This window comes from Mesoplodon bidens (genome assembly GCF_964165515.1).
Source record: "Mesoplodon bidens genome assembly, chromosome: 7".
NCBI classification, from domain to species: Eukaryota; Metazoa; Chordata; class Mammalia; order Artiodactyla; family Ziphiidae; genus Mesoplodon; species Mesoplodon bidens.
In genome coordinates, this window is record NC_138164.1 from 10,307,654 (window position 1) to 10,332,242 (window position 24,589).

A 24,589-nucleotide genomic window follows, 5' to 3' on the forward strand; every position below is an offset into this window, starting at 1 on the left:
AAAGGTGATGGTATCAAAACCACCTACCATTTGTGTGGCTTGGGATAAACTTGCAATTGCACCTCACCTCAGTGGAGGTATAAAAAATTGGAAACAGCTTCATTTTACTTAAGGAAAAATAGCTCACTCATAGAGCTTGGTCAGCACACGGGAAGAGGAGGTGGGGGAAGAAGGGTCTTAAGGGGAAGGAGGAAGCCAGTGCCTGGACTAGTTATTGCAATGAGGCATTTGTGGCAGGAAAGGGAGAGGACACAGAATATTCTAGTCTCTACTCTCCCCTCAATATCCACTAACCCCAGCTCTATTCGTGTGCCCAGAGGGCCTTTCCACCAAGGCCACCCGCTCTTTCCCCATACATCAGGGCCAAGCCTTGCTCACCCTGCATGCATCCAGCCTCAAAATGTTTTGTCATCGTTTTCTGAACATTTAAGACCACCTTAGCCCCATTTCAACCTCTGTTACACATCTCCCACTGCAGTCACGGCGCCCCTGGGTTCCCATGAGGGAACCAGTGCTCCTGGCTCCAAGCCCTGAAGTCAGGCAGGGCACTGTGCATCCTCACAGAGTGGACACGTGTCTTGCTGCTTCTACCCTAGGTCATGTGTTGGCCGGTTTTCTTACTGACTCTTCCTTCACATGGGCATTTATCGTCTCTAATTTGACTTGACTCAGCTCGTTAGAGAGAAAGTCTGCTTCTCTGGGATCCCCTTAGGGTTTGTCTGGCTGGCTTTCCACTGGGCACATAAACAGCCCCCAGTATTGTGTGTCTCCTAAGGACCCCAGCCGCATCAGGTTGAAGCTGGGGTGAGACTTCCCCAGAGGGCTTGCCAAATGGCCTGGGATGAACCCTGCTCCTTGTTGGTTTTGTTTCCCATGAGCAGAGACAACAGAGGGGCCTGGTGGCCTGCAGCATGTTGCACCAGGGGGCGCGGTTTAAGGCCCAGGGAGGCCCGGGGTCAGTGCCTCCTTGCTCCACCCTGGGACCTTTGTACAACTCCCTCAGCTCTCAGAGCCCCAGTTTCCTCATCGAGAAACGGTGGTAACAGTCTCTGTTCTGCCTTCACCTTAACGGGGTTGCAGTGAAGCTCAAGGAAGAGAATACAAACAGAAATGCTTTGCAAACTGTAGTGCGCTGTAAGGATGAGAGGTTCCATCGTTATCACAAGGATGCATCTGGTCATAAGACATTACATGTTAATAAGCCCGTTCCTGCATATAATCTGGACCACTCACGGGAGGAAACGTTCAGAGGGAAACACTACCCCAAATAAGAAGAATAGGGAGTGGACAAAGATGAATACACTAAGTAATTCTAGAATATTTCTGGAGCACATGCCCTGGCAAACTCTTCTAGACAGTAGGATCAGGGTGATGAAGGAGACAGTCAAGGTCCTTGCGCTCAGTCCCAGTCAGCAGAGAATAAGCAAGCAAGCAAGCAAACAAACAAACAAAAAACAAGGTCAGTTGTCCTCCCACTGTGGGCACAAATGGGCTTTCACCTTCCCCATTTCCCTGCTCTAAGGCTGCAGGAAGGTTGGCTGCACACTCGGTGTTAATCCAAGGAGAACACCCAGAACTGGTGAAAGAAAAAGTTACCTTCCCCAACAGGAAAAGACACACAATTTCAGACACATGAAGATGTGTTGGTTCTTTATATTTTTGGCAAAGTGACAGCAAAATGAAATGCTGATGAGCCAGAGATGTTAAAAAATGAGAGATCTGGACAAGCGATTTTCCAGTTATAGGAGGGTTTCTAGCATCAGCTGGGAATCCTTGTTGAAATCTTAAAAAAGGAAAATCAGCCTGTATCACTTTGAGTTCCTCTCCATTTTTCTAAATGCAGAATGTTGAACCAAATAATTTTCAGTTTTAAAACTGTTCATACTTCTTCATTCATAATATACCACTTCCTCCAAGAAGCCTCCCATCACCCAGCAAAATTAATACCGCCTTCTCTGCAGCTCTATCATCTGTCAGTAACTCCACACAGCAGTTTCACAATATACCATCACCCTGAATTATAAGTTTGTCCCTCACTAGAGGAAAAGCATCCCCAGCCGGGGCTGCAGTTTATTTGATTGTGAATCCCTGACACCTCATTATCATGGAGGACATATGGCAGGTACTTGATACATGCTTACTCACGAGGTCACTTCTCACTGGCCCACTGTGTATCTACAGCCAATGTACGTGAATGTGAACACAGTCGCTAGTTGCAACTCTGCAAGTTGGTTTAATAAGACAAATGTCCCATCTTCACTTGGTCTTCAGTGATTCTCCCACAAGGACTTGTGCTTTATCGGGTGTCTCATCAAGAGTTCCTAGTCAGGTGAGGTTTTGATCCATATAAAATCTACATTAAAGGGAATTCCCTGGTGGCACAGTGGTTAAGAATCTGCCTGCCAATGCAGGGGACACGGGTTCAAGCCCTGGTCTGGGAAGATCCCACATGCTGCAGAGCAACTAAGCCCGTGCGCCACAACCACTGAAGCCAGCGTGCCTAGAGCCTGTGCTCTGCAACAAGAGAAGCCACCGCAATGAGAAGCCCGCGCACTGCAACGAAGAGTAGCCCCGCTTGCTGCAACTAGAGAAAGCCCATGTGCAGCAACAAAGACCCAATGCAGCCAAAAATTAATTAATTAATTAATTTTTTAAAATCTACGTTAAAAATGGATAGTTTCCTCTTGAGCTAACTATCAATTTATAAGAACTATCAGAAAAAGATGTCCCATGACATCCTGGGGCTACCTACAGCAAAATCCAGACGACGGGAAACTACAGACACACAACCTAGTTTCATTGACAAAAAAACTACAAATAAAAAAAAATAAGAGAAGGGCGGGAAGGGAGGGTAGCCACACTAAGAGGTATATCTGTCAATTCATGTAGGAACCTTATTTGAATCCTGGTTCACACACAAAAAAATACTTTTAAAAAACATTATAAGGAAATAGAGGATATGTGATCACTGACTGGATATTTGATATTACATAATTATTTGGTTTTTAGGTGTGATCATGATCCTGCAGTTATATTTTAAGGAGAGTTGTAATCTCTTAGTGGCACATATGGAAATATTTACAGATGAAATGATACATCTAGGATTTAATTCAAAACAATCTGGAGGAGGGTGGAGAAATGTGTGGTATAGATGAAAAAAAACCAGGCAGGAATGGCTAGATACATTGTTTCATTAATACCACTCTTGCTACCTTTACGTAAGTTTGAAAATTACTATTAAATTTTTTAACAATCAGTACTTCATTAAATTTTCGATCTGGTGAATTCTATAGAGCAGGATTCTCCATGACAGTGCTGTGCTGGGTACTGGCCCCTCTTGGGGGGTGGGCAGGGCAGGCTGTAGACAGCCCAGGACTGGGTTACTCCTCTTGCCCTGCAGAGAGAGCAGATCCCCGGGTCCTGATTCATGTCTTCCTCAGAGAAGCTACTGGTTAGAGAGAAATGTGTATCTCAGGCTCTGGGAACCCAAAGAAAGGAAAAGAAGGATTTCTCCACTTCTCCTATGAAAAAATAAAAGCCCAGGAAAGGCAGACTGGAAAGAATTTGGGATTTGGAGTCAGAAGTTTTGGATTCCCTCCTTGCCACCCAACTAGGACCAGCGAACTTCTCAGTGCCTCAATGTCCTCATCTCTAAAATGGGAATATGACTACCCTCCATGTCAAAGAACCGTGCTGAGGATTAGAGGAGATCTCGCCTGGGAGGATGAGAGGCAGTGTGGTGCGGTGGGTCTGAGACTTGGGTCTGAACGGTGGCTCCATCGTACCAGCCACACGGTCAAGTTCTAAATAAATGAAAACTATTATAATTAATTATTTAAGAAAAAGCAATTTGTTCAAGGCCTCAAAGTGAGTCACCAGGGCACTACTCAGCAGGAGAATCTGCACTCAGCCGTCCTCCCCACTCACCCTCTGAGCTTCCCTTGTGGCTGTATGTGGGCAGCTGATTCACCACCTGTCACTTTTTGGACAGAGCAGGGAGGACGGAGAGGAGGAGCTGGGGAATCGTGTTCTGACAGCTGGGCCACCCCAGCGGGGGCAGCGATGAATCAGCCTTGCTGCTGCCATGCTCAGCACACGAGGCTTCCCGAGCCGAGGCCAGGCATCCAGGATGCTCTGAACAAGCCTTGCTGTGTGATGGCCATAGATGGCCACCCTTTGTGCCTTCTCCCCTGCAGCACCCAGTAACTTCACAGGCTTCTCCCAGCCTCCGAGTAGAAACACATTTTTCCCAGCCCTGCCGGGATCAAGCTAACAAGAGGGACGTGTATGCGTGGGCACGTGCGTATATGCGTGTGTAAGAGTATGCATATGACCCTACGCCTGTTACCTCAGCGGGGCAGTGCACTGTCTCAGTGCCATAGTGGAAGAACAGGGAACAGGACACCCAAACAATGATGGCCAGACCCCACTTGCCCAGGCCCTGCTTTATTTAGAGGTGAGCTCAGCTATGATCTCAGAGGACCTCCCTGCAGTGTGACTTCCAAGTGGAGTATTCAGTTTGGCTGATCGAAGACCTATATTCTGAATCTCATCATTGTCTTTCTGTGTCCAAAGACAAAGCACTAGAGGTACAAGGAGGCAAAAACACCATTTCCTTTGTGAGTGACTGTTTCTGTTTGACTAAGGAAACAAGAAAAAGGACCACAGGTAGGGATATGTATTTATGGAGAATGTGGAATTTATTGGTAGATTTTTTTTTTTCTTCTCATTTACAGTGTCTTGGATTTTGCTCTAAGAATCCCTTAGGCTTCCTCCAGTTTAGGATAAGAAAACAAGTGGAGCACTGGATTCGTTCTATTATGCTTTTAAACAACTATTATAATGAATGACATTAATTACTAGGAACAGGCAAGATTTAAATAAAAACAAATAAGGAGACTTCCCCGGTGGTCCAGTGGTAAAGAATCTGCCTTCCAATGCAGGGGACGCAGGTTCAATCCCTGGTGGAGGAACTAAGATCCCACATGCCTTGCCTGCACGCCACAACTACTGAGCTTGCACGCCTCAACAAGAGAGTCCGCGTGCCACTAACTACAGAGCCCACGCACCCTGGAGCCCATGCGCCACAACTAGAGAGAGAAAACCTGCATGCTGCAACTAGAGAAAAGCCCAAGCAGAGCGCCGCAATGAAGAGCCTACACACCGCAACGAAAAAGACCTCACATGCCTCAACGAAGATCCCGCGTGCTGCAACTAAGACCCGATGCAGCCAAAAATAAAAAAAGAAAGAAAATTTAAAAAAAATAAAATAAAAAACATTTGACCTTATAAATAAATTCATACTTACATAAATAAATAAAAACAAATAACGTACATATGAAATGATGTCTAGGCAAACTTCATTTGCTATCAAGCAGCACCTAATCTAACTTTAATTTTTCTAAATAAAAAAAGAGCTTTGATATCTTATTTCAGGTGTTGAAAAGTCTAGAGTTTTGCTCTGCATAATACATTTTCCCAGCACAAGCCGCTCAAGAGTATTTGGCTTTGTGGAAGTAGCTTTGACATTAAAAAGCCCTTAACTGGGCTTCCCTGGTGGTGCAGTGGTTGAGAGTCCGCCTGCTGATGCAGGGGACACGGGTTCGTGCCCCGGTCCGGAAAGATACCACATGCCACGGAGCGGCTAGGCCCGTGAGCCATGGCCGCTGAGCCTGAGCGTCTGGAGCCTGTGCTCCGCAATGGGAGAGGCCACAACAGTGAGAGGCCCGCGAACCACAAAAAAAAAAAAAAAGCCCTTAACTAATTGTAACTCATCAGAAAGAAAAAGTCAATTTGCCTTTTAAGCATTCCTTATTCTGCTGCAGTTGTGGAGAAAAAACAGGGCTCTAGTTCTTTCAGATTGCTTATACATGGAACAGGGGATGAGTGTTTTCATGGAAATAAGCAAGCCTGTGTTTGAGTCCTAACCAGTCCTAACCAGCTGTGTTTCTTTGAGCAGGTCAGTTTCTCTCTCTGGGCCTCCATTTCTTCATCTGAAAAATAAAGGTTTGGCTTGGATGTCATTCCCAGCTTATTGGATTTTCACAATAAAGCATAAAGATCAGGAGGTATTACTTGAAGGCAGAGGATCAGAATCCTATAGATCAAGGGTCAGCAAACTACAGCCCATGGTCAAATCCAGCCTGCTTGCCTGCTTTTATACAACCTGCCAGCTAAGAATGGTATTTACATTTTTAAATGGATGAAAAAGTCAAAAGAAGAAGAATATTTTGTGACAGGTGAAAATGATGTGAAATTCAAATTTCAGTGCCCATAAATAAACTTTTATCAGAACAGAGCCACCTCATTTGTTTACATATTGTCTGTCTGCTTTTGCACTACAAAGGCAAGGCTAAATAGTTGTCACAGAGACGGTGTGGCTGGCAAAACCTAAAATATTTACTCTCTGGCTCTTCACAAAGTTTGCTGACCCTTGCTATAGATCAGTACGGCTCCAACTTTAAGATACATCCCGATCACCTAGGGATTTTATTAACAGTAGATTCTGATTTAGTGGGTTTGGGGTGGAGCTCCGATTCTGCATTTCTAACTAGCTCCTGGGTGGTGCTAAAGCCACTGGTCTGGGGACCACATTTTGTATGACGAGGCTGGGCTCTATTAGACAAACCTGGTTATGCCATGTACTTGCTCAACATCCTTTGGTGCCATTCCAGAGCCTTCATATTAACTTAGACCCTTACTACAGTGTGATTCTTGCCCACGTATCCAGCTTCACTGGCCACAGTGCATCTCGCGCACATACCGGAAATGCGCACCACGTGTGCACACCCATGCCCTCCGCTCCTTGATGCTCACCTTTCTCATCCACACACCTATGCACACACTGATCTCTTTGCCTCTAATATCCTCTCCTCTCCCCATCCCTCCACCCTCCCTCCACCCTCAACATGTCCAATTGTCCTTCTTGCCCTTTGGCTCGAATGGCACCTCCTTGAAAGGCGCCTTCCCAGGTTCGCTGAAGCTAAGTGGTCCTTTGGTGCAGTCCCTATTTATATGTCACGCTCCTCTTCGCGGCCTGAATCACATGGCGTATGTCACTGACGTCCTCAAAGCAGAAGTCGTCTTGTTTATTCCTAGATGCCCACTGACCAAGCACAGTTCTCAGTATAGGGCAGGGGTATCATGCACATTATTTGAAATCGGACAAATGAATTGCCTAGGATCACCCAGGAAATCAAGTGGAAAGCTGGGACTGGAGCCCACACCTTCAGAATCCTGGTGTGTGTCTTCTTTTCCCTGACATGCACCTCAGAAATGAATGGAGGAATTAATTCCATGGCATTTCAAACAGAGGGAAATTCAGCCTGTCCTCTGAGACACTTGGAGGGTTTGGGAATAGCAGCCCCTTCCCACGGCTGCCACTTTGTGGAGAACTGAGAACTTCTGAGCCCAGGGAGCAGCTCCCGAAGACACAGCTTTTGGCCTCTGTACAGCAGGTCCCCGCAGCACTGCTGGCAGACTCAGCACCCACAGCAGTGAGTCAGTCATCCTGGGACTGCCTCATGCAAAGCACTGATAAGTGGTGAGTGAAAAGGCCTGGGAAAGAGATACAGCCATCACCACCTTCTCTCTCTCAGGCTGCGGGCATTTCCCTTTCTCATTTCTTATGGCTTCTATTTCCTTATTATGGCCACCTGGACCCAGAGAAAGATAGGTCAGACAGTCAGATGTAGGCTGAGTGCAGCCACAAGGGAAAGAAGGGTAGCAAGCACGATCCCCTGTCAGCCCAGGTTGGGGCAGGAGGGAGGGGTTAGTGTGTAGAGGGAGCCATAAACTACCCTGAAATGTGCCCCTACCTGCTCCATACGGCATCTTCCCCACCCCTCCTCCTAAAATCCCTATCATTAAATTCATTAAATACCTCTGGAGAGAGGTATTCACTCCAGAAGGTCACTGACAGTGGCAATGGACTGGAATGAATCACGTCCCCACCCTGACCCTGCAAATTCATATGTTGAATCCCTAGCCTCCAGGGTGATGGTATCTGGAGATAGGGCCTTTGGGAGGGAATTAGGGTCAGATAAGGTCATGAGGTGGAGCACAGATCTGATAGGATTAGTGTCCTTATAAGAAGAGACAACCAGAAAGCTCACTCTCTCTCTCTCCCCACAAGCACCCCCCCAGCAAAGGCCACGTGAAGACACAGGGAGAAGGTGGCCCTCTGCAAGGCAGGAAGAAGGACCTCACCAGAACCCTAAACCTGTTAGACCCTGATCTTGGAATTCTAGCCTCCGAACTGTTAGAAAATAACTGTGTGTAGTTTAAGGCCCCCAGTCTGTGGTACTTTCTTTTTTTTTTTAAATAATTAATTTTTATTGGAGTATAGTTGATTTACAATGTTGTGTTAGTTTCTGTACAGCAAAGTGAATCAGTTATACATATACATACACCCACTCTTTTTAGGCTCTTTTCCCATATAGGTCATTACAAGAGTATTGAGTAGAGTTCCCTGTGCTACACAGTAGGTTCTTAGGAGTTACCTATTTTATACATAGTAGTGTGTGTATGTCAATCCCTCCCCCTGTGGTACTTCCTTTTTTTTTTAATAACTGAAGCCTTTTTTTCTTTTTGGCTGCGTCGGGTCTTCGTTGCTGCGCGCGGGATTTCTCTAGTTCTGGTGAGCGGGGCTACTCTTCGTTGAGGTGCGCGGGCTTCTCATTGCAGTGACTTCTCTTGTTGCGGAGCGTGGGCTCTAGACGCACAGGCTTCATTAGTTGTGGCACGTGGGCTAAGTAGTTGTGACTCGTGGGCTCTAAAATGCAGGCTCCGCAGTTGGGGCGCACGGGCTTAGTTGCTCCGCGGCATGTGGGATCTTCCCGGACCAGGGCTCAAACCCGTGTCCCCTGCGTTGGCAGGTCGATTATTAACCACTGCGCCACCAGGGAAGTCCCTGTGGTACTTTCTTAAGGCAGCCTGAGCAGACTAAGACAGCAGCCTTCTTTCACGGGTAAATTGATCAATTTCAGTTTCCTCCGTTATTAAGCTCAGGAAGGCAGGGACAAGTCCAGTTTTGTTTGCCACTGTTTCCCTAGCACCCAGCACAGGGCACATGAATAATGAATGTTAATAAAGAAATGAACGAATGAACTGAGTGCCTGCTATGTACTAGGCACCATGCAAAGTGCTAGGGAAATAGAAAAACCAGGCCACTATCACCCCAAGGAGACATGGTCTAGTCTGGAAGGCTGATGTAAACTAACCATGATGATATGACAGGAAAAGTGCTCCAACAGAGGTGGGGGTTGGGGCACATCTAATGTGCTGGGGCAGCATACACACACGCACGCACGCACGCACACGTGCACACACACACACACACGTGCACACACACACATATCCTGCTTTGAGATGGGAGTAGAGAGGTAGGTGGAGGAATGAGAAACAGGTAATACAATCTGAGAAAGCTTTTCAAAGGAGAGTATATTTGTAAAAAATGTATACCATTGCACCTAAGAGAAAAATGTACCCAGGAAGAAGACGTTTGTTGATTTGTCAGTTCGTTAACGAATCTGAGCAAGACCCAGCAGTGTTGAAAATGCAGGAACTTGAGTGGTCAAGGCGGGGGGCGGGAGAAAAGAGGCTAGAAAGACAGGCAGCAACAGCCAGGCCATTATCACCTCCTGATTGACAGTGATATCCGGAAACACACTAATGCGAAAGAAACAGAGTCATTTCAATAGCGGAGGAATGCTGGACTGTTGGTATCTCGAAACTTCAAAACGAAATCTTCAAAGGGCTGTTAGGTGAGGTAGAAAGGCATAAGGCTCTGAAGACAGACTAATTCCAGGATGCTGCTGCAGTCACTCACAAGTTGGATAAATTTTTTAATTGATCTGTCTCACTTTTCTCATTTGTAAAATGGAAATACTACCTACAAATCCCCTCAGGATTAAGAAAAGAGCAAAAACAACACATAGTAGGTTCACAACAAATGTAAGATCTCACCAGCTGTCTGTCTCTATCTAATTAAGAAGCTACATACACCCTGCAGTACAAGATGATCCTTTGAAAGCTTGGAGGAAGCATGACTGCAGCACGATGTACCTCTTTGTTTGGTGATTATCTGCTGCTTCCGTATCTCCCCCCCCCTTCCTAAACTCAGGGACTCAGAAGGTCAGGAATGCATCCTGTGTCTCTGGGGCTCACGGATCTACACGGTGCTTGGCTTGTCAGAGGGCCTCGAAACGTCAGAGAACTAAATTGCACAGATGGGCAAAGCAGACGCAGACCATCTTAACCAAAGTCACAAGACAGATGGACAGTGGAGTTAGTTCTAGAACTCTGACCTCACAGTCCATTGATTTCTTGAGACCACATGGTGTCAGACAGAACAAAGGCTCTGATCTCATCCAGTGGCGTACGCACTCCTTTCCAAATCCCCACCGCATGGGAACTGCCACCCAGCACGGAGCATCCCATGTCACCATCCTCCCTCTCGGGAGCGGCATCCACACGTTCGCATGGAGAAGCAGACACAACACTCGAAACAGCTCTTAAAACACTTTCCTGCTATGTGGTCTATAAACACAGGAAACGGCAGCTGGCTGGATTGCCGGTAACATTTATTTGCCAGTCAGGGTGCTAGAGCTCTGTGTGTGAGTTAAAAGCTGTGATCCAGGAATGAAAATAAACCAGTAAAGCAGAAATGGAGGTGACCTGACTGTAGCTCTAATGAAAAGGCCCTTGGAGGAGGAAAAACTAGGGTTGGCAACCCAGCTCTGCCACTGAAATGCATGTTAAATAACCTTCTGAGCTCCCACTTGCTCATTTGTCAGTGGGTCTGTTAATAATACTGCATAGGTTTTCAGTGAAGAGTGACTTACTGTTTGTAAGGAGCTGAGGCTAGTGACTGGGACATAAAATAGGATTAAAAATGGTATCTACCGGGCTTCCCTGGTGGCGCAGTGGTTGAGAGTCTGCCTGCCAATGCAGGGGACACGGGTTCGTGCCCTGGTCCGGGAAGACCCCACATACCGTGGAGCAGCTGGGCCTGTGAGCCATGGCCGCTGAGCCTGCGCGTCCGGAGCCTGTGCTCCACAACGGGAGAGGCCACAGCGGTGAGAGGTCCATGTACCGCAAACAAAACAAAACAAAACAAAAAGGTATCTACCACCATGCTCCTTGGTATTTATCCAAAGCAGTTGAAAACTTATGCCCTCACAGAAACCTGCACACAGATGTTTACAGCAGCTTTAGTCATAATTGCCCAACTCTGGAAGCAACCAAGATGTCCTTCGTTAGGTGAATGGATAAATAAACTGTGGTACATCCAGACAATGGAATATTATTCAGTGCTAAAGAGAATTGAGCTATCAAGCCATGAAGACGTGGAGGAACATTAAATACATATTACTAAGTAAAAGAAGCCACCTGAAAAGCCTATGATTCATAGCCTTATCATACAATCAGACTGTATGATTCCAACCAGATGACATTTGGGAAAAGGCAAAACTATGGAGACAGTAAAAATGAGTGGTTTCCAGGGGTTGCTGAGGAGGGAGGGATGGAGAGGCAGCAGGTGGAGCACAGAGGGTTTTTAGGGCAGTGAAAATACTCCATAGGATACTACAGTGATGGACACCTGTCATTACACATTTCTCCAAACCCATAAAATGTTCAACACCAAGGGTGAACCCTAAGGTAAACTATAGGCTTCAGGCAATGATGATGCGTCAGTGTAGGTTCATCAGTTTTAAGGAATGTCCCAGTCCAGGGAGTGATGTTGATCACGGCGGAGGCTATGCATTGTGGGGGGCAGGGGGCATATGGGAACATTCCTCTCAATTTTACTATGAACCTAAAACTGCTCTAAACAAATAAAGTCTTGTAAGAAAATGGTATTTACCTCTAATACCTTTGAGGACCTAATATAAATTCACTTGACAATATCCAGATCTTTGGAAGAACTAAGGACCCCCAAGTAGAGCTATCCCCTCACTCCTGTGTGATTCCAGAGCACCATTTACATCTCTCTATTTCTGGTCATGTGGCCCTTGGATTCCATATCCTTCCCTGCAGAGCTCAGATCCTAGGTGGGCCCAGCCTCACCCCCCCACACCCACCCCACCCACACCCACGCCACCCCCCGCAAGGGACTTCAGATACGTTCTTGACTCCAACCTAGAATGCTTAAGTCCTTCTGAGGAGGCTGATAAGGAAGCTTGTTTACAATCAACCACAACCAGAGAGAGAAGACACTGCCTCGGAAGGCAGGGCATACTGGGCTCAGGTCCCTGGTTTCCCTGTTTTCCTGGTGAACTTAAATCGGCTCCCCCAGCAACACTAAGCACCCACTGAAGTCCCCAAAATAAGCATCCTCTTTTCACATGACAGCCCTCCGGATATGAGAGGAGAGATACCTTCCCTCCTTTGCTATCTTATCACGTTATATCAAAGTCATCTGCTTGAGTCAGACTTCCCCAAAAGCTTGGGAGCTCCTTGTGGTCGGGGCTGGGTCTTACCAACTCTGTAGCCCCAGCACTCAGCACAAGCCCTGGGTGCCTGGCACAAAGGCATTGCTCAGTAAATTTTCGTTGAATTAATAGAAGCTAATTTCTGCCCTGCCTCAGCATCTTCTTTATCCCTTCAGGTCTTCTTCAGACTAAGCATATTTAGCCCCACACTACCTGTTTCCCAGGCCAACTCAGAAAAGCAGTGGCAACAATTACATACAGAACGGAAAAACAACAAGGTCCTACTGTATAGATACAGCACAGGGAACTATACTCAATATCCTGGGATAAAGTGTAATAGAAAAGAATATAGAAAAGTATGTATATATGTGTATAACTGAGTCACTTTGCTGTACAGCAGAAATTAACACAACCTGGTAAATCAACTATACTTCAATTAAAAATAAATAAATAAATAAACAAGAAAAAAGAAAAGCCATGGCTAGTTCCTTAGCCTGCAGTAGAGGGAAAGAAGAAATAAATAAGAAATTAACTGAGATTTCTCCCCTTATCCTCCACATCTTTCTGAGCCCGCTGCCTAGCAAAGAGTAACCCTCTTTCTTTACTCAACGTCCCCCAAGGGTCATTCTGTTCAAAAGCCTTCATGGATTACGCACGATACAGGCCATCTTGCTGAAGTGGCTTTACTGGTGCCCAGCCGCTCTTCCTCTGTCCCATGTCCCCACTTGAGTGGCCAGCAGGGCGCATAGCCGCAGCCCTAATGAGACAACCACACCTGTCGCCTCCCTGCCAAGGCCTGATGGATGAAGTGACATCCAGAGATCTACGGCACCCGAAGCAGCCAGACAGCAAAGGGGTACAGCTGTCTGTTCAGCCATCTGGTTGTGAGCCTGGGATCTCACATTTAGAGGGAGATAAGAACTTCAAACTCTCCCCTCAATCCTGACGCACAGAGTTGTCACAGGTTTGCGTGAGGTCTGAGGTTCCTACGAGGCTCCTCGTGATGGATCAGTTGATTTTCCAGGCCTATCTACAAGCTGACTCCCACGGGGCCCCTTGCCATCCTCCCCACGCTGCTGATGTGTCAGGGATTCTTCTCGATAAGGAGGGCAGCTCTGTGGACTTGGGAGGCCAGGTAGAAGGCAGGAGAGGTGTGGTTAGGATTTGCATTGAGGAGAAGAGCCACTCCACATTCCTCAGCCAGCCCCCTCAACTCCCTGCCCCTCCCCAGAACCTTACCCAATGGAATGAACCTAGACCCAGGTCGTAAAGATGTTCGGAGCCAACTTGGAAACACACTCTTGCCAAAGATTTAGATCACCTTGGGACTTCCCTGGTGGTGCAATGGTTAGGAATCCACCTGCCATTGCAGGGGACCCGGGTTCGAGCCCTGGTCCAGGAAGATCCCACATACCGTGTAGCAACTAAGCCCGTGTGCCACAACTACAGAGCCTGTGCTCTAGAACCCGTGAGCCACAACTACTGAGCCTACGTGCCGCAACTACTGAGGCCCGCCTGCCTAGAGCTCGTGCTCCGCAACAAGAGAAGCCACCGCAATGAGAAGCCCGTACACCACAACAAAGAGTAGCCCCCGCTCGCCGCAACTAGAGAAAGCCCGTGAGCAGCAACAAAGACCCAATGCAGCCAAAAATAAATAAATAAATAAAAATTAATTAATTAATAAAAAAAAAATTTAGACCGCCTTATTGACTTATACCCGGAGTCTCCTCGTGTGCCCCACACAACACTGTGACTCCAGAGCTGCTGATCTTAACCACCGTAGCTACCATTTAACACTCTTTTCTATGTATTATCTCATTTAATCATTATAACAATCCCTTGAGGCAGATCTCATTATCCTCATTTAACAGATGAGAAAACTGAGGCTTAGAAGCGTTCAGTAACTTGCTCCAAGTGCAGTAGGAATTTGAACACATGTTGCTTTGACCACTGTGCACTCTATCTGAGGAGCCCTCACCGGGGCCACAGGAATAGGAGCTTCCTGTTTCTACTGTGGAGGCTCAATCTGCAGCAGCCAGTGGAGGCTGGGAGAGGTGGTCGGCAGGGAGTCTACTAACTCCTGAGAACAATCCTGTCCTCATAGTTTGCAGCCGAGATGAGTAGTATGTACACATACACACACACACACACACACACACACACACACACACACACACGTGCTTTCAGAATGGATGATAACATCATTGCAACTCCAGATCACACTTCTACACAGACAACCACATTGCTGTTACTTGGGGCCCAATAACCGACCAAACCAACGGGCAAGGCAGGCGGCCCTTGTGACCCCAGTTCTGTGTAATCTAGGGACATCACATTGTTTCCTTGGACCTCAAGTTTCCTTCTGCAGTTCATCAAACTTTACTAAACACCAGCTACGTGCCAATACTGTGGGTGCTGGTTAAGAACTCACTCCGAGTCAGACTGCCCGGAGTCTTCATCTTTGGTTCTACCACTTACTACTTGCGTGATCCTGGGCAACTTTAAAAAAAAATCTCTGTGCCTCAGTTTTCTCCTCTGTAAAATTGGGATCATAATAGTTTCCATCTCATAGGGATGTTATAAGGAATAAACAAAATAATCCACAGGTAATGTGTTTAAAATGTTGTCTGTACACAGTAGGCACTCAGCAAAAGTTAGCTATGGATATTTGGTGCTTGGGTTGGGAATGGTGAAGGTGATGAGACAACAAATGAGGAGTGAACAATCAGAAATGCAGATGAGAAGAGCCTAGCAGGCCTCTATTCTGTGAGAAATATCGTGAACTAAGGAGACGGGCCAAGTGCTTACACAGGCACATGCCATGGTAGACAGAAGAAAGGCCCACAAAGATGCCCATGTCCTAATCCCCAGAACCTATGAATCTGTGACCTTACATGGCAAAAAGGACTTCAGAGATGTGATTAAGCCAAGGATCTTGAGTGGGAGAGATGTAGTCATAAGGGTCTTGGTAAGGGAAAGAGGGAGGGAGGAGAAGCAGACGAATGGGAGATGTGATGACTGAAGCAGGAGTTGGAGTGATGCATTTGGAAGATGGAGGAAGGGGCCACCAGCCAAGGTATGTGGGAGGATTCGGGAAGCTGGAGACGTCAGGGAACAGGTTCTCTCTCTCCTAGAGCCTCCAGAAAGAACCCATCTCTATGGACATCTTGATTTTAGCCCATACTGCCCATTTTGGACTTCTGATCTCCAAACTTTCAGAGAATAAATTTGTGTTGTTTTAAGCCACTGAACTTGTTAAAGCAGCAATGGGAAACTACTATGCATGCCTCTGGTCACATGTGCTGTACTTCACAAAAGCCACTTTCTAAGTCCTTATGACTCACGTCCCTACTTCCCAAAAAAGGTGAAGTGAAAACTTAAGCTTCCAGAAGGAAGCATTCACTTTGACGGAACGGGCCTCTCCAAGGGCTCCTTGTGTTCCCCACTGTGACAGAATTAGCTTCTCTGGAAGAACGGAGCTTGGTTAGGGAAGATTAGAACAACCTGCCAAAAGTCACACAAAACCAACAGGTCACAGACTTTCTGGAAAAGCCTCAAAGTACCAGAACCCAATCATTGATGACAAATAGTAGTATCACTTTACATGTGCCTTTTTGTGGGTTTTATTACATTTATATACATTGCCTTATTTTGATTCATCCAACCTATAAAAATAACCTGTTCAGGGGCTTCCCTGGTGGCACGGTGGTTGAGAGTCCACCTGCCGATGCAGGGGACACGGGTTCCTGTCCCGGTCCGGGAGGATCCCACATGCCGCAGAGCGGCTGGGCCCGTGAGCCATGGCCGCTGAGCCTGCGCGTCCGGAGCCTGTGCTCCGCAGCAGAAGAGGCCACAGCAGTGAGAGGCCTGCGTACCGCAAAAAAAAAAAAAATAAATAAATAAATAAATAAATAACCTGTTCAAAAACTATACCCTCAGAAAGTGACAGATCCAGAATTTGAACCAGGTCTTTTGTCTCTAAAACCAATTTTCTTTCCCCCAAAGAATACCCCTCATGGGTGGGTCACTGAGACAACTATGGATTCCCTCCAACAACTACTCTACTCCTGGTGTGATACTTCCTCACCGCCCCCCCCAACCTACTTCTCAGAAGGAACCATTCCAACGGGCCTATGCACAAATTACCTTCATCTTCTATGGGTTGTGATGCAAACAATGGCAGGCAGAAGGAAGGAAGCAAAAAGGAAAGAAAAAAACCAAGACAATATAAGAAAGGGCTAATCCAGACAACAGACCAGTCCATTCTTCCAGAAAACAGAGCCAAAACTTTGTTAGAAATCTATTTCTTGGAGGCGGAGCCTGGACTCAGGGAAGGAGTCTGATACAGAAAAAGGGAATGTGGTTGGGACTGAGAGCCAGGGGGCCTCAAACTCTGCTTCTGTCCCAGGCTAGTTGTTGGTCTTGAAAAAGTCACTTCACTTGCTCATCTCACTTGACATTCTGTAAAAAGTGGGAGTTGGACTAGATAAGCTCTACTAGCAATTTCCACTAAGACACTTCTGAGATTCTACCTCTACAGGTTTTTTCCAAGTAGGAATACTCTGTTTCAGAAGAGGTACTTGAGTCACTCTCAACCTAGGGCAGGAACTTGTTTTGAGCTTCTTTACTCTGAAGCAAAACGTATCTGCTGTCATACATGACTCTCAAGGCAGGAACAAGTGATTGCTATTATGCAACTAAATACTAGGAACTGCCTAGGTTATGAATAATGACTAACATTTCTTGAGCACCTGTGTCTATCTACATCTTTCACAAAGGACATTGTTCTTCTTCGCATCCTTTGGCAACTCATGAAGAATTGTCACTCACCAAATCCCCTAAATTTAAAACTATATATTCTGTGTTTGCATTTCAAGGTCTACCAACTCTTAGAAATTCAATTCCCACAAACATACAACCTACCACGTAAAATGCAACTTCCCTTTTTGCGGGGTAAATGTACTTTCTCCAACCTTGATTCAGGTACCCCCCCCAAGCCCCATTCAAGGTCTTCTGCTTGTTTCCTCCTCCATCTTCTTTCCTCTATCATTTCCTTCCAAATCACCCATCATCCACTCAGATTCCACACCTCCCCACTCGTCTCCAGGTTGTTGGCGAGTACAGACAGACCCAAGTGTGCAGAACAACTTGCAAGGACTTGGAAGACTGGAGAAAACCTTCCCTCAGGGACAGAGAGGATGGTCCAGCCCCTGACCACCAGTCACCTCCTGAAGCTCCATGTCTTATAGACAGAGCATGGATCCCCGACATTCCCTGAGATGAGCTATTCCTGATGGAGGTGGTGGTAGGGGCAGGGGCTTACCAGAGAGAGGAAATGATAGGAAATGAGCTTAGCACATGGCACGCTGAGATGTCAGCTTCCTGAGATATACGAGAGGAGGAACTGAGACGGTTTCTCAATGCTTTTTATCCACAGGACTTAATGCATTGACTGGCACACAGCGAGGATGGGGAAAGACTTGCTGAATAAAAAAATGAATGAAGGGTCACACCAGCAAGGATAATCCGGTGACCTCAGCCTGGTTTCCAATGAGAACAAGTTCAGGTGTGATACGGATGGGGCTGGGGGTTGGTAGGGAGGTAGGGGTGGAAGGGGGAAGGTAAGATCTCCAAGTGGAACTTAGCACCGGGGGCATTCTCAAGAGCAGATGTTTCTTACGTCAGATTCCTGATCATCCGTCTATTCAGTCAGATCTGTCGGCAGTCTCGGTTTCAGAAAGCAGATTCCAGCTGTGTGTGGAAAGAGCTGGCAAGGAGCTAGGCAGGATCTCAGGGTCCTGGTCCTCTGGAGGCTGGGGAGGCTGAAGGGAACTACCAGAGACCCTAGAGAGAAGCTTTGGGGTCATCCTCTGAGAACATGTCATTCACAACCAACTGCGGTCACATCCAGCGATTGTACTCCCTTTGGAAACGCAAAGGGAAAGAAATCTTTTGTGGACCTGCATCTCTGATGTGAAATTCTCTTCTTCCCTGTGTCTTCTTCTAGGACGTCGCTCATTTTGTCTTTTCCTGTCTCTCAAACCATTTCTCGTAGCCTCCTTCACCTGTTCGTTTTCCTCTACCCACCAGCTGGTCCCCCGAATTCTACCCTTGGGAGTTGGCTTCTTTCCTTTTCTTTACACTCTGCCTGGTTTGTTACACCTACTCCCAAGCCTTCTATGACCATAAATACCCAAATGGATGTTTCTACCCTAACCACTCTGAGCTCCAGATCCCCATGTCCAACTGCATCTGTACCTTTGTGTCTATAGCACCTAAAACATGTCTCAAACCAGATTTGTTGTCTCATCCTCTAAACCACCCTATCTTCTGTATGTTCTATCTCAGTTCATAATGTCTCCACCATTCTAGTTTCCCAAGCTGGAAATCCTGAGCTACCTTTATGCTCCCCTACCCTTCACACCCCACAGATTATAAATCCTGTCAATTCAATTTCAAAAACCTCTCTAGTATCTGGCTCTCGGGTATCTTAACCCAAGTCCTATTTATCTTTCACCTGGACTATTACAACCACCTTCTAACTGGCTTCCAGGCCTAGTTCTTCTCTGCTCCATTCCCCTTTATACTGACTTCTCTGCCTTATAATGTTATTTCCCATAACCTCTAAGAAACAGTCTGGCCCTAATTTCTACACTCTCATCTCTCACTACTCCTTTTCTGTCTCCTTCCCACCAGTCTCCAGCCCCCATGTGCCTTATGCTCTGAATTTCATGCTGTTCTCTCTGACTTAGAATGCTCTTCCCTCTTCTATGCCTAGAGAATCTTTATTCATTCTTTAAGTTCTGCCTTAATTGTCACCTCCTCTGCGTTCCTCAACCTTCTCAAGTTACAGTAATTGTTTTCTTGGTGGTCCCACAGAGCTTTTTTTCAAACCTCTACTATGGCACTAATTGCATTATTAAATCATGTTTATGGTTTATATGCCTTTCTCTCTTGAGGAAGGCTGAGCTCCTGGAGAAGAAAGACAATTTTCTTTGCATCCCTAACACGTTCCTGGCATATGGTAGGCAACTCAGTAAATGCCCACTGGAAGAATGAATAAAATAATGTCAGATCTAAAGTTAGGCCCAACTATGGGCCAACTGTTTCCTTTGGTAGACAAAATATTTCCTTTTCTTTCTAAGCTAGATAGTATCAAGTTACTCATTTAGTTGGGGGGAGGGGGGGTGGTGAGATGATTCAAGAAACCCAAATTGAAATTAAACTCTGCCTCCATCTTCATTTGCAGTGTGATATTAAATCATCTGAACTGTTTACTGATCTCCCTACCTCTCAAACTGTAGAAGAGTACCGCTCCCTTCTTATTTGCCCTTTAAATTTACTTCAGGGCCCCTCTGGTTATATCACCTCCTCCTCTTCTCACTTAGATATTGCATCCATCTCTTGCATCATACTTAATCATAATATGACATTTAATCATAACTTTCTATCTTCCACACTAGATTGTCAGTCCCCTGAGGGCAAGGATTACATCTAATTACCTTGTACTTCCAACTCCTCTTATAATAGGTCATAATAGTTGCCCATAAGTACGCTGGGAAATGTCTGTATGTTTTTCTTAAAAAATGGCATTACCCAGGGAACTTTTCATGGAGATAAAACATATACAATTTTTTTTCTTGTCTTGTTTCTCAAAGATTTCAATTGTCAAGATGCGTTCTAAGAGGCCCCAAAGAGATAGGTAACTGTGCAGAACTGGCTGAAGAGCTTGGACAAAGCACTTCATAGGTGATGGAGGGAAGATCCTCTCTACCTTGCTTACTTCACAAAGTGAAGCTTCATAAGGCTTGAGGGAGAAGAGATGGAAGAGAGAGGATAATAGAGAGAAAGGGAGGGGGGAGGGGAAGGAGAAGAAAGCAAAGAGAAGGGCGGCCAGTTGTACTGTGGTTGAACTAGTTCTCCAGGGCGGGTAAAATCTGATTAGGCAAAAAGAGGAGAAAGGAAAGGCATGCAGGCAATTCAAGGACAGGTTGCCAGAGACAGCAGATGCTGCGGTTTCAGAAATCCAGCAGCCCTGTGTGGTTCTACATGTGGTCGTCTGTGTTTAAAGAGACTGTACACAAAAGCAGCCATTCAAGGCAGGTTTCTTTCCTTCTCTCTCCCTGCTTCCTGCCTAAGATAAGAGAATAAACAGAGAGCCAATGCGCACAGTAAATATTTCTGAATGGGGCACCATCAACACGGAGGTAGGATTCTAAACAATCCTGCGACCTGATGCATAGAGGTTTATCCAGCAAAACCTGAAAAAGAAATCTGAAACATTTGGCTGCCTCTGGCCATCTGTGCTGTCAGCTTCCTCTTGGCGTGCTGGACTGCTGTGAGCTGCGGATGGTGGTGTTTCTCTCAGCTTCCCACTGTGCGTGGCAATAGCTGGTCCTGGTGGAGTTCCCTGCCACCGTTGCTTTATGTACAGGAATGTTTATTCTTCCACTGGGGCAACTGAACACAATGGGAGTTGTTACACAAACAGCTGGTGATTCTGCAGAAGAGGAGATGTCCCTTTAATTAAAAAGGTGCCAAGGAGCAATTTCTTTCCCCCAGGGGCTGGGCTCAGGGCACTAACTTCCTCTCTCATTTAACCAGCATTGTGGTTGTATTTTGCAACAAAGCACATTATACCAATTTGAAAATTATACTAATGCATACTAGTTAGAAGACTCCCCACCGTTGTAACTGCCCCGTATTTTTCTTCCTTTCCATTCATTTGTTCTTTAGAATATCAAGAGTCCCGAAGAGTTTTTTTAAAGGGAGAAGAATTTGACCATATAGCACTGGGGAAAATAAAACAAAACAAACAAACCCCAGAGAAGCCAAACATTCCGGAACAGAAAAGCACATGAGGCAGTGAAAACATCCTTGTGTTGAACAAAAACGCGGTCCATGTCACCCCCAAGTCACCAGAACTGGGATCGGAGAGGTGGTTGACCTCGACCCCTTTTACAGGTGGGAACACTGAGGCCCAGGGAAGGAAAAGGATGTATATGAGTCCAAACAGCCAACAAGTGAGAGCAGAGTGAAAGCCCAAGGCCGGGTTCTGAAAGAAAGGTACACGGAGTTTGCTTTCATTGTGCATTACCCCTGAGCCACCTATGGGGTGAGGGCTGAACCCAGAGCCTGTCAACTATCTGTAGAGAATTATTCACCCAGGCCGAGAAAAGGCACACCGGCTCCTCAGAGAGTCACTGTGGAGGATTTGCAGCCAGCTGGAGCCAGTGGCTGACTTCAGAGTGCCAGGTGCCAGAACTTGACATTCATCTATTCCTGCACAGAATTTAATAGGGTGCTGTGCACACAGTAGGAGCTCAGACAATTTCTGGATGTTCATCTGAGGCACTTCACCATAAGCCTCATCCTCTTAAGCAGCAGGTGGCAAAAAGAACATGACAGCAAAGTCACCAGCAAAACGGGATGTTAGCGAGAGGACCAACAAGGACGGACATCACCTACATAGCCTGAGCTCTTGACAGAAGGTCCAGAGGACACAGGCTGTTGCTACATCTATCCCTCCATCTTCCAGGGAAGAGTAAACTCAGAGATTCTCCCATGAGTCTCTGGGAAAACCCCCAGTGGCACCTGGAGAACCTCCCAATGAAGAAGACAAGGGCTTTCAGTCCTGAGGGGGCCACAGCCATCTCCTTCTCCCAACAGCAACTCTGTCCTGCCTGGGACCCTGCCCGTCACATGCAGGAGCCATTCTTCAGTGCACTTTATTTTTTTCCTCTCCAGGGCTGGAGTCTGATTCCATTTGAGATGAATCAGAAGACAACCATATGGCACGCCTTCAAATCTCCAGCCTGGCCATTGACTACAGTCAGCAGTTTGGGTGGCCCTGCTCTGCTCTGGGGGCCCCCTTCCACTCGGCCGGCAACCCCGGGGCAGTTTGCGGGGACAAGCTGCTGAGGAAGGAGGCTCTCAGCCTCTACTCCACGGCCACAGCTCAGTGAGGAGCAGAGATATAAAAGTGGGGGACAACCGGGAACCCCGAGACCAAGGGAGTCATGTGGAATGAAATCACCGTTGGAGTAGCAGTCATACCTCCCTCCTCACTGAGGGATTACAGGCGTCCCCCAACTGTTTTCTGCACCCTTAACCCTCACAAGGATCTACGGAGCTACATACTATTATTGCTGTGGACGAAGAATGTCACCTGCCATTTCAGTAAACAAAGGATGTTGCAGCCATCAAGCCAGCAGCCACTGCAGTCGTCCCCAACTGTGCACCCTGAGGGGACTCAGGATGGAGAAAAGCAGGATCCTGGCCCCAGACCGCTGAGGTGCATTTCAAAGGAATGACTTCATTAAGCCCAGGCTCTTGCATCTTCCCGTCCATAGGAAAGTGCTAAATTCATTAACTTGAGATGTCTGGTTTTCTTTAATTAATAGTAATCTTTTGATGTTCTGACCACGTGGTTTTTACTGCAAACTCCCATATACCCTCAGTCCTCCTCCACCTCTTGAGAGCTGTCCCCCAGAGCTATCTGAGAGGCTGCCTCTCGGGCTTGAGTCCTCAGCAAGTCCCCCGAAGAAAACATAATCCTCAACTTCTAGGTTGGGCATTTTTTTCAGTCGACATTATCAACAGTGTACAGACAGGTGAGCTGAGGCTCAGGGCATTCAGCGACGTGCCCAAGGTCACCAGCCGGGAAGAGGTAGAGCTGGGATTCAAACCCAGGCTGTGCCGACAGCTGCCACGGCGAGACGTCTGTGTATCAGGCAGAGGGTGACTGGGTCTCTTCAGTTCCTGGCTGCCCTAGAGGAGGGACACACCCTCACATATATCCACACCAGATGCCCGCCGGGACGAGGGGGGCGCTGAGCTCCGCCTCCACTGTCAGCAGGAGCAGACCTGGAGGGAGACCCAGGGCTCCCTCGGTTGTTGCCTCTCTGAAGAGCAAAGCCCTAAGCTCTGAGCATTCTTGTCCACTCAGTGAAAAGCAGTTAGAGTTTGAGGCCACCAAGGGCGGGTAGTGACAAAAACCACAGGATAGAGTCATGAGGCAGGATGCTCTTCGTTCTCTGGGGCACTTAATTTGAACCTGTTTTCTCATGAAATTATCAATGTCTGAAACTTAACAGTGATTAGGTACATGAATCCGCTTTGTCATCTCTAAAGTGATCTAAAAATCTAAGGTAGTATTAGGGCATAACAGGAAATTTTCACAGACGCTGTGTGCAAGGGGTTATAATTACCTTATTAGCCCATCCAAATACATCAAGGTCTACTCAGCAATAAAAGGAGACAAACGACTGCTACATGTGACATGGATGAGTCTCATAAATATCAGGAAAGAAGCCAGGCAGGCACAGGAGTAGGCATTGCATCATTCCGCTCGTATGCAAACCGAGAAAATGTGAACTAATCTCTGGTGACGCAAAGTGGGTCGGTGGCTGCCCAGGGATAGGGGTGGAGAAGGAATTGACTGCAAGGGGGCAAAAGGAAACTTACAGGAGCGAAGGACACGTGCTGTCTTGCAGAGGTGATGCCACAGGTATATTTATTTGTCAAAACTCATCAATCTTTAAATAGGTTTAGCTTATTGTACATAAATTATACCTCAGTAAAGTGAAAAATGAATGTATGCCAAGGTCTTTCCTTTGGAGCCAGGTCCTCTGGGTAGCCTGGAAAGTTCACTGGACTTGCAGTTCTAGACCAACGCTGTCATGGCAACATGGCCTCACACAGGGCATGTCCCTAAAGTCCTCCGAGACTTAAGTCACCTAATCTTTAAAACAAGGCTTTTCTCAGGGTTTCCCAGGACTTTTTCAGGTCCAGTGGTTAAGAATCCACCTCCAATGCAGGGGACATGGGTTGGATCCCTGGTTGGGGCACCAAGATCCCACATGCCGCAGAGCAACTAAGCCCACATGCCACAACTACTGAGCACGTGCACCTCAACTACAGAGCCCGCGTGCCGCAACTAAGACCCGACACAGCCAAAAATAAATTAAATAAATAAATATTTTAAAAATAAATAAATAAAGCGAGGCTTTTCTCAAGATCAAGAGGGATATTTAGGGCCCCTGAGAGCACCTTTTCACCCACCAAATAACACACACGTGTAAGGGGGGAGTGCTGTGTGGGTGAACGGCCATGACGGGTGGAGTAGAGACTTGCTTGCCCCATCCACCTCTAAG

At 46.7% G+C, this 24,589-nt stretch overlaps 1 protein-coding gene across 2 annotated transcripts in view; it reads right to left on the reverse strand.

Annotated features, from left to right (window-relative positions):
• The window catches only part of UBASH3B (ubiquitin associated and SH3 domain containing B), a 140,754-nt gene that overhangs the window by 110,584 nt on the left and 5,581 nt on the right, over nucleotides 1–24,589 (reverse strand). The window lies entirely within an intron of this gene.